The 14,053-nt window shown below is 42.7% G+C and overlaps 1 protein-coding gene across 3 annotated transcripts in view; it reads left to right on the top strand.

Moving 5' to 3' along the window:
- ARHGAP6 (Rho GTPase activating protein 6) overlaps positions 1-14,053 on the top strand; it is a 453,678-nt gene that overhangs the window by 286,433 nt on the left and 153,192 nt on the right. The window contains exon 1 of one of the 3 annotated variants that reach the window (XM_045472358.1): positions 186-791. The exons of the other annotated variants lie outside the window; for them this stretch is intronic. The gene's annotated coding sequence lies outside the window, so the exon portion shown is untranslated. Of the gene's footprint in view, positions 1-185; positions 792-14,053 lie in introns of those variants that run through there. 3 annotated transcript variants of the gene reach the window in all.

Below are 14,053 nucleotides of genomic sequence, written 5' to 3'. Positions count from 1 at the left end.
AGGCACATGTGCATGCTCTCTCGCTCTCTCTCTCGCTCTCTCTCAAAAATACATAAACTTAGAAGAAATGTATAAAGTGTCCTAATGAGTGTGTACTTGTGTATGTGAGTCAGGGGAGAGGTAGGTCTGTTACTACATTAATGATGACGGTATTAGTTATTAGTTACCATTAGTTACCATGGTCGTGTGCTGAGTGTTGCACCTGCCGTACGTTTATCTGTGCGACGGTTTATTATAACAATCACCCAAGCATTTCCAGAATGGAAAGGTGAGGATTGATCTGTCAATGTCTAAGGGTCTCCCAACGTGTGGTCCACAACCGTGTTTGTCAGTGAGTCGTTTGGGCCTCGGCAGGAATTTTCCCACAGAAAGGATGTTCTAACTGGCAGGCTCCCAGGACCGCCCACAAATTCATTTAACCATAACAGAGCTGATGAACACTGTCAGGGCTGGAGTTGGCTTCCAAGTGGGAAGTCAGCCTAGTATTAATAGCACAGTTCCAGCTGCACTGTGGGCCCAGCGGACTTCTGATGGACCCGCCTGGGAACCAAGGCACTCTTGGTTTCATTTATGGGAAATGGATTCCTTGGTGAGCATGGCGGGAAGGGACTACTGTGGAGGCACGAGAATCATGGCTTCCCACTTCTCCCACCTGCTCTAATACTACCAACACCGGTGTCCAACAGGAAGAGACCAAGGGGAATCCTTCTCCCGCCTTCAGACCTGGGGAGAGCCCGCCCTAGTCCTGGTCCGACTCGCTTGGGCTGGCTGTTCCCACGTACAGGATATTTGTAAGTTGGGTGTTTCTAGGTCACCTGTATTTCATTATGTGACATAGGTATCGATTTTAACGTGGTAGCTGTTTATCCAGGCAACGTTAATTTAGAATTTAAGGATGTATTTTTACTGGAAAAACTTTTATTCGTTTTGACTAACTTCAGCCCCGAGTATGATCTTATGCTTCTTTAGTGGGTTAAAAGTCATTATTTTTCTGCAAATTGAAGGGTATGCGTGGTTGCAGTAAAACATCCCATTTTCTGGCTATAGGAGGAAACAGGAGAAATGTGTGTGAGATTGGAATATGACTCAAAGGTGTGTGAACTGAATATGACCGAGACAAACCTTAAGGAATTAAAAATCGTGGTTGTACTCAAGGGAGCTCTTTTTCACTAGCGTATTTGGAAATATTTCAGGCCGTTGTTTTTCTTCAGACAAAGGTATTCAAATTAGATGATTTTCCTCCCCTCGGAGCTCTTTGAATATATACATTTTAAAATGGATTTTTAAAGACTAAATGGCAACCGGTAACTTATTTTCTGTTAATCCCAAGTAAATATTTCTGTGCCGTATCCAAGGTGTCTTCTGGGTGCATAGGACCCAAAGGGAAACTAATGTGTTCGGTAACTTGATTTTCTTCCTTTTTTTCATTATTCACAGATTGTCAGATTCATCCTGTTTGGGCAGTATAAATGTGGGAACTTGTAAACGAATAACAATTTTAAAGCATAAATCAACTGAAATGTGTAGGCAAACTTGGCGGGTTCTTAGGAGGTCTCTTGATATATCTGAACCACACTTCTTTATTCTGGGATTCCACGATTGTGGGACACAATCATAAATGCGAAAGGAAGGGGGCGCCTGGGTGGCTCAGTCGGTTAAGTGTCTGTCTGACTCTTGGTTTTGTCTCAGGTCACGATCTCACGGTTCATGGTTTTGGGTCACGATCTCATGGTTCGTGGTTTGGAGCTCCCCACCAGGCTCTGCGCTGACAGTGTGGAGCCTGCTTGGGATTCTCTCTCCCTCTCTCTCTGGCTCTCCCTCTCTCTCAAAATAAATAAACTTAAGAAAAATAAGTGCAAAAGGAAGATTTTAGCACCAAAATTACATACATCTTGAAAATATTGGGCCTCTTCAGCACCCCCCCACCCCCCCCCCCACCCCCCCCACCAAACATTGAAAAACTCTCGGGAGTTTGAACTGCTGAGACACAGAACAGAACTCTTCTTCCAGAAGACTTGTTGAGGAAAACTTACATTTTAGGGTTACGAGTATAGAAGTATAACACAGACAATTCACAATACTTAACAATCCTCTGTAGATAAGTCTAGATTATCTCTACCATATCTCTTTATTTCATCCAGCCCCATAAATACATATTTGGGGAAGTAAAAGTGGGTGCACAGGATTTTCAGAGTGGCAGATCTATTCGGAATCATTCTAACCTAATCGCTCATCTTGTAGGAAGGGGAAGTGGAGACCAAGGGGTTCAGTGACTGCGGCAAGGCTCCTGCTAGTGAGGGCGGAGCTGGGCGGGTGATGGGAGGTAATGCTGGGGAAGTTATTGGCTGTTGAAAGTTGTCTCCTGAGTTTACTTACACCTCTTCACTTCACCCTCACAACAGCCTTGCAAGGCACTGGGCCATATTCCAGTTTTAGCAAGGAGAAAACCGAAACATGAGGGATTCTCTGACTGCTCAAAGTCAATAGGCAGTAAAAGGCAGAGAAAGGATTCGAATGCACAGCTCCTGCTTCCCAAGGTCTTGTGTTCCCATCGTGTCCTAGTTCCCAGGCCTCCGTATAGCCTAAAATACAGGCAGCATCCATTCTATATACATGTTTATGTATATCAAGAGCATCTGTATTTGAGCAACCACTCTGGTTACTGAATTTGATGGGTAGTAGTCTGGGATATTTGGACTCCTTACCTTACTTTTTCTGGCAAAAAGGATTACCCTTCTCCTACTGGGTTTAATAATATTCCAAAATTTGTCTTCAATTACCACTTCATTTTCTTGCTTGGAAAATGTATATTTTGAAATGTCTAACTCCTCTCTATTTAGATCTAAAGAAGAATGTACTTTTTTCTCTCATTCGGTGATTCGTTCACTGCTCATAATATGAGCATCCTAGGCTTTGGAGGTACAGCTCTGAATAAAATAGGCACACATCCGTGTCCCGGGTGATACTTTCATTCTGCGGTGTCAGGGGATAGCCAACAAAGAGCAGAAAATAAAGTAAGTGAGATGAGGTCACTGTCCTAGAAACAAAAAATAAAGAAATAAGGTACAATATCAGGGAATGGAGACACCAGAAAGATGAGGTGAATTCACTCACAGAGAGAGTGAATTTGGGAAGTATTTGTTATCACATTATTGGTTCAGTGAAAAATGCTAGTAAGTGTCTGTTGTTTTTTTTTTTCCAGAGAATTCCTTTCCAAAACCATGATACTCCAATCCCCACCAGTTGTCTCTGTCACCATCCTCGTGATACATCTTTCCGTTTCCCCCCCCCCTTGTGGCAATCGTTGTTATCTCTGTAGTACAAAAAAACAGGAATAAAATGAATTGCCCACAAATCTAAGGGTGCTGTGAATAGGGAGCAGGACGAGCATAGTGCCTGCTCTACTTTTCTCAAGCATCTAATTCATATTTACAGGGTAGGAGACTAAGTCTCAAAAATGTTGAAGTGACACGCCCAGAATCGAGTGGTGCTCATTATTTCATTTATCTAGCGAGTTCTGGATTGAGTTCTTACAGTGGGCCAGGCTACTGAGATGGACCCAGGAGATTCGACAGGACTCACAGGAGATGGTCTCTGGTCTAGAGGCACATAAAGGGACCTCTGACCCCTACCCCGTGCTCTTTCTCCTATACCATGATGGAGAACTTCTCTGTTTTCCAGGCTCTTAGACGAATGAGAATGGCGTTCCCATTTATCTTTATATTTCCCACTCTGCATTTCAAGTAGACAATAGCCTCATCAGTCCTGAAGGCAGCGGCCAATGGGACACCACTGAGTAGCGATAGCTTCCTCATAATTATATGGAAACATTTTCTTTCTTTCACTATGAAGACAAACTTGATGTTTATGAATCTCTCCCTTGAAGAGAAAGGTCCCCAGATGCTAATCCGTGGAGTGTGCCTACCAGCCATTCTGTCATTTCTCATAGTTCTCTGGGTCCACGGGGATCTCCGAGAGGATTGCAGCTCAGTGAGTGTGTGGTTATTCCATTATCTAGGGGTGGGGCTCACATTTCCGTACGTGGCAGTGGCCGGCTGGTACCCCAAATGCTTGGATGGAGTGGAGTGGAGGCAATTGCTCTCTTGGCCATTGGGTATGCTAGGGTCGTTTCCCCATCTTTTCCCCATAACAGGAATGCCACGGGCATTTCAGTTCCTGTTCTGTATTCTCGTCTTCACCTGCTTGATTAGAATGATACTGCTGTGGATAATAAAGACTTTGAATCTATATCAGCTTCCTAAGGAAACACGAACTCGGATCGAACTACAGTGGACGCTCCACCGAAGTTCAAAGGAAATAGGATTCTGGTTGCCTTGGCAACCATAGCTCGACACTCTCTTTGTTTTATTACTTACTATTTTCCTATTTTGTGATCATTTTGAGGAGAAACAAAGGAAATAGTATCAGTAGGGTCTCATTTTCAATTTATGAGGCTGCTGGGAATGGTACAGCTTTATGCAGCTACAAAAGTACCTTCTTTTCTTCAAATTTCTCCAAGCACTGGAAAGTCCAGGCATGTGAAATGAAGTAAAAATAGGCTATTACTTATGTTGAAACATAAATGTCATCTTTACTCTCTATAAAGGTAATTATTTGTAAAGGACTAAAAGAAATCATTTTTATATTTCTCTCTAGCATACAGCTATGACTTCTATATTTCTTTAAAAAGGGAAGGATTCTTGGTCAATAAATTTCCATAGGTACTTTTACATGTAATGCAGTTGTTCAACTACAAATAGCTGCACAATTAAAATAGTTTTACTCTAGGAAAGGGCCAGTTTGAGAGACTGTCACACAGTAACAGTTTAACATGTTAAATTATAGATCGTCAATACATCCTCTGTCAGGTTTCCTTTGTAGGCTACCTCAATTATTTATGTATTTTTTAATTTATTTTTCATTTATTCATTTTTGAGAGACAGACAAAGCATGAGTGGGGGAGGGGCAGAGAGAGAGGGAGACACAGAATCTGAAGCAGGCTCCAGGCTCTGAGCTGTCAGCACAGAGCCTGACACGGGGCTCGAACTCACGAACCACGAGATCATGACCTGAGCCAGTCGGACGCTTAACCGACTGAGCCACCCAGGCGCCCCTCCCTCAATTTTTTAAAAGACAAAAAGTGGTAATTAATATTTCAATATTATAATTGGCTTATTGGTGTTAAAAGAAAATATAGAATACATGTATATTATCATTTGACTGCAATACAAAAAGTCATTAAAATTTTTTATTTTGTCGAATCACTTATGATTAAGCTTCTATCGGAAGATTTTATATGTTAATACTCTAGGACAGGAATTCAGAAAGTTTTTTTTGTAAAGAGCCAGATGGTAAATATTTGAGACTTTTGGCAGGGGGACCGTATGGGTTTTGTTGTAACTACTCACCTCTGATATTGTAGCTGAAAGCATCCAGAGACGATATGTAAAGGAACAGACCAGGCTGTGTTAAATTATTACTGTATTTACAGAAACAGCAGACTGAATTTGGCCCGCAGGTTGTAGTTTGCCAAATCCCCCACCAGGAGAAAAATTATTCTCCTTACTTATCTGATTACAACCCACACGTGAGTCTAGTGCTTTAAGCAAATTGGTAACTTTATTTTTTTTAATTTTTTTTTAATGTTTATTTTTGAGAGAGAGAGAGAGAGAGAGAGGGCATGAGTGGAGGCGGGGCAGAGAGAGAGAGGGAGACACAGAATCCGAAGCAGGCTGCAGGCTCCGAGCTGTCAGCACAGAGCCCAACACGGGGCTCGAGCCCACGAACCGTGAATTCATGACCTGAGCCGAAGTCAGACGCTTAACCCACTGAGCCACCCAAGCACCCCTACAAATTGGTACTTTTACAAGATGTGCCTACAGGGCTGTCCTCGTACTCCCTTTTGTGTAAAATGTCACAGTTGCTACCACATGGGTTTCTAGAGATGGAGAGAAGTACAGGAGGGGAGAAGTTTGCTTTGTTTAAAAGCTGGTAGAACGTTTGACGAAAATAAACGAGTAAGATCTCCTTACACACTGGGCAAGCTCAACACTGGTCTTGAATGTCAAAGGCCTAGTGTCCCCTCCCTGCACAATGCCAGCAATGTACACAGAGCCAGGCACTGTGAGGTGGGACCCCTTTGCCTCCAGGTGGCCTCTCCTTCCCTATGTTATCTTTATTTCTCCTCCAGAGAATTGTCTGGTGCTTTGTCCAAACAGACTTTAACATACTCTTAGTTTCAATCAAATATTTCAAACACTGAGAAGTATAAAAACTAAAAAAACATCTGTATATTTGTTGTTCAGATTTGATAACCATTAACATTTGGTATTGCTTGCTTTGGGTATTTTGACCTTTTTTTTTTTTTTTTTTTTTCAAAAAAGAAATAATACATGTGGACACAGTTGAAGCCGATACCACATTTCTAATGTATATGATTCGTCTACATGCTAACACTTTTCAAAGGGGCAATTTATTTTCAGATGAATTTGAATCCTCTCTTACTTATTAAAATGAGTTATCGAGAGCCAAGAGGATAGAAATATTAGTGATTCTTGGGGCGCCTGGGTGGCGCAGTCGGTTGAGCATCCGACTTCAGCCAGGTCACGATCTCGCGGTCCGTGAGTTCGAGCCCCGCGTCAGGCTCTGGGCTGGTGGCTCAGAGCCTGGAGCCTGTTTCTGATTCTCTGTCTCCCTCTCTCTCTGCCCCTCCCCCGTTCATGCTCTGTCTCTCTCTGTCCCAAAAATAAATAAAAACGTTAAAAAAATTAAAAAAAAAAAAGAAATATTAGTGATTCTCTTTTAGATGTGCACATTATTGTTGGTGCATGGTGGGACTAGTTTGATCTGATCTGATATGGTTCTCTGTCCATCCAGAACTAACTGGCACTCCTGGTTTACTCTCAAGACAGACTTTGCAGATTCCCCACACCTCTTGCCTATTGTAAATGAGGTGTGCGTTCAAGAGACAGTAAAGATAAATCATCCCGGTTCATAATAGAAGACTGGATACAGCTTTCCATTTCAATGGCCACTTTTTCAAGCGCATTATTTTTCTCTGCTGCCCTTAACACACTTAGTGCTTTGAGGAACAAGTGCTTTTAAAAATATTCTCCCTTCGATCCTTGGGACATCCTATGTGAGGGTTAGAACAGATAGTATTGCACCCATCTCCCAGGGAAAGAAATTAAGGCACGGTGGTGTCAGTACAGTGTTTGTAGGTCTCAGCTGCACCTCAGCAGCACCTAGTGAGCTTTGAAAAAGTACCTATAGATTCCTGAGCCCTACCCAGAGATCTGATATCACCAGGCCGGGATGGACCGTGGCATCAGTATTTTTAATGGATTCCACTGTGCAGCCAAAGTGGAGAGTTCCCAGTGGACCAGTAGAACAGGTCCAAATCATTTAACCCTACGGTTCTCAACTGGGGACTACTTACCCCTCCCCAGGGACATTTGATAACGGGACATTTGTGTTTGCCACAGCTTTGGGGGGGCGGGGCGGGGCGGGGCGACTGGCATCTAGTGGATAGAGAGCAGGGCTACTGCTAAAACATCCTGCAGCCTGCCTCCAACAGAGTACTATCTGGCCCTGAATGCCAATAGCCCTGCGGCTGAGAAACCCCCATTTAACCTGTACGTGCTGGACTAAAGTGTCTCTGACTCTAAGCCATTGCTCTCTCTTCAGACCCAAGCTGCTAGGTCGTTCAAATTAGTCGTCTTCCCATTACTGCTACCAATAGCTTATATTTTAAGTAGGTTGTTCTTGGAAGCTAAAATGTTTATGATGACTTTAGTTACTCAGGAACTGGGTGATCTTGTGTGAGAACTACACCAGGATCCGCAGAAATCCTACTTTTGTTAGAATACCAAAAGTAACACAAAACTGACCAATAAAAACCCCTCACAGCATCCAAAAGAAGAGAAGAGCTATTTCCCAATTTAAGTGTATGTATGTTTGATCCTAAATGAGAAATGTGTATTGAAGGAGTGATTATCAGACTTGAGCATGGGGTCAATCCCCAGCGGCGGGGGGGGGGGGGGGTAGGGGGGGGGGTAGGTGTGTGAAAACAGACTCCCAGACCCCCACTCCCTGGAGTGTCTGATTCTGTAGATCGGGGGTAGGTTTCAAGCACTTGAATTTCTTTCTTTTTTTTTTTTTTTTTACTTTTTAAAATGTTTTTATTTATTTATTTATTTATTTATTTTTTCAACGTTTATTTATTTTTGGGACAGAGAGAGACAGAGCATGAACGGGGGAGGGGCAGAGAGAGAGGGAGACACAGAATCGGAAACAGGCTCCAGGCTCTGAGCCATCAGCCCAGAGCCTGACGCGGGGCTCGAACTCACGGACCGTGAGATCGTGACCTGGCTGAAGTCGGACGCTCAACCGACTGCACCACCCAGGTGCCCCCTGTTTTTATTTATTTTTGAGAGAGAGAGGGAGGGAGGGCATGAGCAGGAGAGGGGCAGAGAGAGAGGGAGACACAGAATCGGAAGCAGGCTCCAGGCTCTGAGCTGTCAGAACAGAGCCTGACACGGGGCTCGAACTCACCAGCTGTGAGATCACAACCTGAGCCAAAGTTGGACGCTTAACTGACTGAGCCACCTGGGCACCCCCCCACACTTCTTTTTTTTTAAGGTTTTATTTTTTTATTTGTGGGGGGAAGGGCTGAGAGAGAGGGAGAGAGAATCCCAAGCAGGCTCCACGCTGTCAGCGCAGAGCCCTATGCTGGGCTCTATGCCATGAACTGAGATGGTGATCTGAGCCGAAATCACAAGTTGGATGCTCAACCAACTGAGCCCCCCAGGCGCCCCTGCTCCCACTTCTAAGATCAACAGGAGCTGGCTACAGTGAACTTCGTGCGAAGAATGTGCATAATGTTACGAACACGCAACTCTCCACCTGATCAGAAATGAAAAGATGCCAGTTCGGTGAGACATTTCCCAATGCATCTGGCTAATGAGAGCATGTTTCCGAAGGTACCTGATACACCTTCTTCAAGTTATAAGTAGATGCTTAGATGAAAACAAAAATGACCTGAACCAATTTTTTCCTTCACTTCGGATTCCTTGACATACGATCGTGGAAGAGTGGATAGATAGCTAAAATTTCAGCCAAATGTATTGCCCATCTATAAAATAACACACCTAAAATAACTAGAATATTAGCACGGGTGGCCAAATAATTTTAAAGTGTGGAATTAGAAACCTATTTTGCGTGTTTCAGGAACAAGTCAGTTATTTTCCAGTCCGTTGGCCAGTGACACTTTACAGACAGCAGGGATTGAGATGGTGTGTTTTGTGACTTTCTTAAACTAGCCTAAAGTCAGATACTATAGCATATTTTGTAGCTGAAAAATCTAAACCCCAAAGTGGCAGAATTCAAGAGTACCTGTGCCTTATTTTCTACAGCAAGAGCTCAAGGCAACTATAATATCCTCTTATCTTTTTGCCTCTTACATATTTTCTGAATCCCTTGATAGTGAAGATTTTTTTTTATTTCTTTCTAGAACCTGGCACATTTCCTAGTGCATAGCGAGTGATAATTACATGTTCGTTGCATTTACTTAAATGGGTATACAAGAAGTCTGTGCATTTCTGTATTTCATGAATGTCAAATAATATATTTTAGTTCCATTTAAATTTAGGATCCTCACAAAGAGAATCCAGTCCATACTGTCCAAAATGCAAACTTTTCATTGTGAGCAAAGGATTAGGAAAAATAAAGGGAAACTATGGGAGAATTTTCCAAGAAGTAAGCACTCCTTTGCCCTGGTATTGATGATATATATGACAGTCAGCAGTGATAAGACTTCCAAAGGATAACTAGATAACCCTGTATTGTAAAATATAGCATATATGCATATATATGCAATGTAGCATATAGCATAATGTTATAGCATAACATTAAAACTACTGAGAGAACACATAAAATCTAAGGATTGAAAAAAAAAACCCATACCTATTAGCATCATACTGCTGTTGTGTGTTTAAGAGCAAATTGGGAGGTTGCTATGGCATTGACTCATGCGTGCATAGCAACAGAACGAGCTCAGTGATTCAGCTCGATAAAAGAGGAAATTAGCTCACCATTTCCCTTTCCCCAAATCGGAGTCAGATATCCAAATATTTCATTTTGAAATGGTATATCCATCAACATGTTCTAATGGATAAAAGTCAATAGTGGGGGTTGGGGGAATGGTCACAAGATAAAAAACGTATGCCATGTGCTTATTTTAGAGTGTACAGTGCATGCCTAAAGAATCTATTAATATTGTGAATTCGATAGAATGGAGTTTCTCAGTGGCATGTGTTGGGTGAACATACAATGATGAGTAATAATTTGGCAAAAGGCAACAATTTATCAGCCTATATAACTTCATTCTAATGAAAGCTGATCGTGATAATATTTTGAGAAAGAAACGTTGTCCAGCTGTGAAACTATAATTCTCTGTGTGCAACAGCCCTCCAGGGAAGGGATAGATTTTGCCAGCATAATATGTGAAGTTTAGTCATTATCAACTGCACAAAGCAGAGGTCAGCTGTGGGTGTATATGTGGGAGGCACCATTATGAAATCAGTCCACAGCCTCTGCACCACAGGGGTGAGCCAATACAAACGGAGCCAAGTGTCTCAAATGCTGACATTTTATCACATGATTATTTTAAATATTATTTTACCACTGTCTTTGCTCGTATTGTTTATCCTCCACATCTTTATTTTGTTTCCTTTCTTTGCACTGATAAATGAGAAATGAGGAAGTATGGTTTGAGTCAGTACTTAACCGTGAACACGGGAAGTTAACTGACCCCCCCACCCCCGCCTCCCAAAAGAGCTCCAAACTAGTGAAGCTTGGATTCTTAGGTTTGCTCCGAGTTGACCTGGGTTTTGGAAACATCATAATTTTAATCATTTATTTTCCGATTTACATACAGTAAACTTCTTCTTTTGGGGAGTACAGTTCTATGAGTTTTGATAAATACATAAATTTGCATAACTACCACTACAACCAGGATACAGAAGAGTTCTGTCACCCCCACCCCCCTGCAAATTCCTTCATGCTACCTCTTTATCATCGCCCCCTCCCTTACCCCCCGGGTCCTGGCAGCCACTTATCTGTTGAGGCCATTCTATTTTGACCGGTTTTCTCTTCTTCATTCATGCAACAACCATTTATTGAGAGAACGCTGTTCTGGACTTTGAGGTGCTAGGGATGAAATGGCAGACGAGACTGACATGGAGCTTTTCCTGCAGACACAAGATGGTAAACGATAGGAAATCTGTAACTCCAAGTTGTGGTAAGGGCTGTGTAGAAAACAGATTTCTGCTATAACAGATATCAGAATACGGAATCTCATTTTAGGTAGAGTGTTAGAGAATGTTGCTCTGAGAAGGTGGCATTTAATCTGGGGACCGAAAGAGAAAAAGAAGCCAGCTGTGTGAAATGGGCAGGGGGTGAAGGCACATGGGACAGTCGTTCCAGGCAGAAGAAACAGCTAGGCCTAGCTCAAGTGTGTATACTTTATCGCAGCAGGAAGCCACTGGCTTGGGATGCGTCTTTATTTAGGGAAGATGTGATAGCTGTTTTGAGTTATGTGTAGACAATTGATTGCTGGGAAGCAGGAATGGATGCAGGCTGGTCATTGGGCCATGGCGATCATCCAGTTGACTGTTGATAGAGGACCGGGTTTGGGGAGCAGCTGTGGAGATGGAGAAAGGATGGGTTCGCAACGTGTTCTAGAGGCAGAGGGCTGCAGGACAGGAGGCTGATATAGGAAAAGAAGGAATCAAATGCAACTCCCAAGTTCTTGCTTGAGCACCTGGGTCAATGACTGTGGGGTGGGAGGAATTAAGTTTAGTTCCTGGACAGTTTTAAGTAGACAGACCCATTAAATAGCCACATGGAGATATGAAGCCCCCAAATGGAGATATGACTTTAGAATTCCAAGGAGAGCTAGGAGCTGGAGAGAGAAATGTATGCCATCATGTAACTATTAATTATTTATCATATCATTAATATATAATGAAATATATTTTATATATTATTAACATACTTTTGCTATAGTAATGTAATTTCAATCCATATCATATATATTGATTTATTCACTGATACTTCTTGAGGGCTCACAATGAGTAAGGTTTAGATGGAGAAAGGGAAATATGATGATAAATAGAAACCTACATGATCCGAGGCAGGCTGGCAGGAGAGATAGGACTTTTTAAAGAGTCACACATGTATGTGTAAAATTTGAGTGACATTAAATTCCACAAAGGCAAGCATTCTGTGAGGGGGGACAGTAGAGAGATTTGATTTAGTTTGGGTGGCACTGGGAAAGGCAAGGTTTAGGAAAGCCTTCCCCAGCACTGCAGGATGGGGAAGAGGGGAGAATATTGGGTCAAAGAAAGAGCATGGATGAAAGATCATGTGACAGAAGACCAGAGATTTTGGTTCTCAGATGTCAGATCTACTGGCATTCCAATTTAGAAGTCCAGGAATGCAGCCCAGATTTTCACAAGTGCTTCAGGCAATTCATTTCTTCAACAAATATTCATTGACCACCAAGGTATGCCTGGGACTCTTTCAGGTTCTGGGAATTCGGCAGTTAATGTCAAAAAGTTGCACTCCCTGATGGAACTTATTTCTGGTGAGTCTGAATCTGGAGGTTTGTAGATCCTGAGCACAACCTTGAGATGGTTTGACTTGAGGCATTAGCCTAGAACAGAGCCATGAGACATGCCATCATTTAGAGCTTGAAAAAGGGAAGGGCAGCAGCAAAGAGGCTAGATCAAGTGGCTAGTGAAGGCAGAAGTGAGGAAAGTGATGTCTTTGCCAAAGCTAGGGGGGAAACAGATGCAAGATGACGGTCAGCTCAGTCTAATTCTGCTGAGGCATCAGGTAGAGTGGAGGCAGAACAGTCCCCCTGAATGTTGCAACACGGTGATCTCGACCAAACCAGTTTTATCTGAATAGTGGCAGTAGAAAACAGACTGAGTCTGATTAATGAGTGACCGAGAAGCGAAACATGGTAAAGTGAGTAGATATTGGCAATTGGAAAGCAAAAAATGACTGATGAATCTGGAGAAATTTGCCTTCAGCTTGGGGCTTCATTACTGTCCTGCGGGAGAGACTTGTGGCAGTGATGAGGTTAATCAACTTCTCTTAGCCTAATTTGCCCATCTTATAGGAGGAAAGCCCAAGATTGAGATTAGTGAGGATGAACTGGGGTAATCTGTGCACGCAGTGAATACTCACTAAAAGTAACAGCTCCCGGGGTGCCTGGGTGGCTCAGTCGGTTGAGCATCTGACTTCAGCTCAGGTCATGATCTCACAGTCTGTGAGTTCGAGCCCCGCGTCAGGCTCTGTGCTGACAGCTCAGAGCCTGGAGCCTGCTTCAAATTCTGTGTCTCCCTCTCTCTCTGCCCCTCTCCCACTCATGCTCTGTCTCTCTCTCTGTATCAAAAATAAATAAAAACACAAAGAATTTTTTAAAAAGTAATGACTCGCATTGGTAGAGTGATATCTATTATACTTTACACATGACATAAACTTCTCATTAAGTAACTTATTAAATATCAAGTGAAAGCAAGAGTAAGATCAGAATTATTAATTGATTGTCAAGGGAGGAATTAGGGGAGGTCAAGCAACTTGTACTGCTAGTAAGCTGTGGCCCCTGGATGTGGAATTCACATCTTTTGACTTGGTTCTGTGCTGTGTTTGCTTCATTTGGTGTTATAATTTTATTCCTCTACAGATTTGTAATCTGTTCATGTAGAGACCGAGTATTCATCCACTTTTGATCCGCCCCCCACCCCCCTCACTTCATTGAACCCAGCGTCTGGCACAGGCAGAGTTCTCCATCGTGAGTGGACCCTTGGTTCCACCTTCTTGAGCTGCTTTTATTTCTGATGCTTCCATTGGTATTCAGGAGAAATGCTTTTGATCCCAGACACCCAAGCTAGTTCGGGCACACGTATCCACAGTGGAGAAGATGGTTACGATAAACAGAGTAAGGGCGGAGAAAGTACTCGAACATGATGGTAGAAATGGTAGT

Source organism: Leopardus geoffroyi, chromosome X (genome assembly GCF_018350155.1).
Source record: "Leopardus geoffroyi isolate Oge1 chromosome X, O.geoffroyi_Oge1_pat1.0, whole genome shotgun sequence".
Taxonomy (NCBI): Eukaryota; Metazoa; Chordata; class Mammalia; order Carnivora; family Felidae; genus Leopardus; species Leopardus geoffroyi.
The sequence above is the reverse complement of the archived record's forward strand: the minus strand, read 5'-3'. Positions and strand labels throughout refer to the sequence as shown.